This window comes from Lucilia cuprina, chromosome 6 (assembly GCF_022045245.1).
Source record: "Lucilia cuprina isolate Lc7/37 chromosome 6, ASM2204524v1, whole genome shotgun sequence".
Taxonomy (NCBI): Eukaryota; Metazoa; Arthropoda; class Insecta; order Diptera; family Calliphoridae; genus Lucilia; species Lucilia cuprina.
The window spans coordinates 16,430,643-16,432,052 of NC_060954.1; the positions used below are offsets into that span (position 1 = coordinate 16,430,643).

Genomic DNA, 1,410 nt, shown 5'->3' on the forward strand with positions numbered 1-1,410 from the left:
TTCTGTTCTAGTTCTGTTCTACTTCTGTTCTACTTCTGTTCTAGTTCTGTTCTAGTTCTGTTCTAGTTCTGTTCTAGTTCTGTTCTAGTTCTGTTCTAGTTCTGTTCTTCTTCTGTTCTAGTTGTGATCTACTTCTAGTTCTGTTCTAGTTTAGTTCATGTATAATTCTAATTCAGTTTAGTTCTAGTTTTGTTCTTTGCAATATACGACTCCGATAAGACGACGGACAATTAGCGAGAGTTTAACAGGGTTGTTGCGATCATAAGATCGGCATTATAACAATGAGTTGATCCAATGAAGAACTTGCTGAAGAGTATGCATTCTACCTGAGTGGGCTCTAAGCTAGGGATGATTACGAAGAGGGTTGCTTCTGTTCTATTAGGACTTTAAAATTAGGAAGATAAATATAATAAGGACACCATTGCAATAACTATTAGCCACTATACGGGAGAAATCAAGCCCTAAGAGCGAGAAGTAGATCACCAAGTCGCAAAAATTTCTAAAATGTTTATTATAAAAAAATAATTTCATTTAAAATTTATATTTTTACACAATCAATTGTTAATAGCATAATAAAACATTACTTAATTCTTTACTTTATATATTTCTAACTTTTTTTCAAAGTCATTATCACTTATGTGATAACGATGCTCAACAATTGTTTAAATAATAAATTTAAAAAAAAACTCACTATATAATTATTCTGATCATTATTTTTTATTCTTTTTTGCTATAGTTTTGTAACAATAAACAAAAACAAAAGTTTATATTGTAAATGTACAAATTTAGTTATTTAATTATTTAAACAATTTAAGTACAATTTATATAGAAAAAACACTAAACGACCTTGACATGATTTGGTACCAAATATAGTCAGAAAATGTTATATAAAAAACAACAACTATGTAATTTAGTCAAGCATTCAGTCAATCACCCCCTTTTGTTTACACTTTAAAGTGTGAATAAGATTTTTTTGTTTTTAAATCTAATAGTTACAGTAATAAATTTTTGTTTTTTTTTTTAGATTGTTTATTTTAATTTTATAATTTTGAAACGGTGTTTCCCTTTTTTAAATTTTTGAAGGTCTACTTGATTAAAACACCAACAAAATTAAAAATTTTGTATACAATTTTGCAGAAAGTAAAGTAAAAAAGTAAAGAATTTTATAAAAAGAAAATTTTTTTATAAAAAATATGTTCTTTATAAAAATTATCGAAACTTTGTCTTTTTTAAAGAAATCTTTCGAAATTTTTGAATTTTACAAAAATATAGTCTAGTTTAGTTTTAGTTCAGTTTTAGATTAGTTCTAGTTCAGTTCTAGTTCAGTTTTAGTTCAGTTCTAGTTCAGTTCTAGTTCAGTTCTAGTTCAGTTCTAATTCAGTTCTAGTTCAGTTCTAGTTCAGTTCTAGT

The 1,410-nt window shown here is 26.3% G+C and overlaps 1 protein-coding gene across 1 annotated transcript in view; it reads left to right on the forward strand.

Moving 5' to 3' along the window:
- Positions 1 to 1,410, forward strand: part of LOC124420551 (protein germ cell-less-like) — an 18,532-nt gene that overhangs the window by 15,280 nt on the left and 1,842 nt on the right. The window lies entirely within an intron of this gene.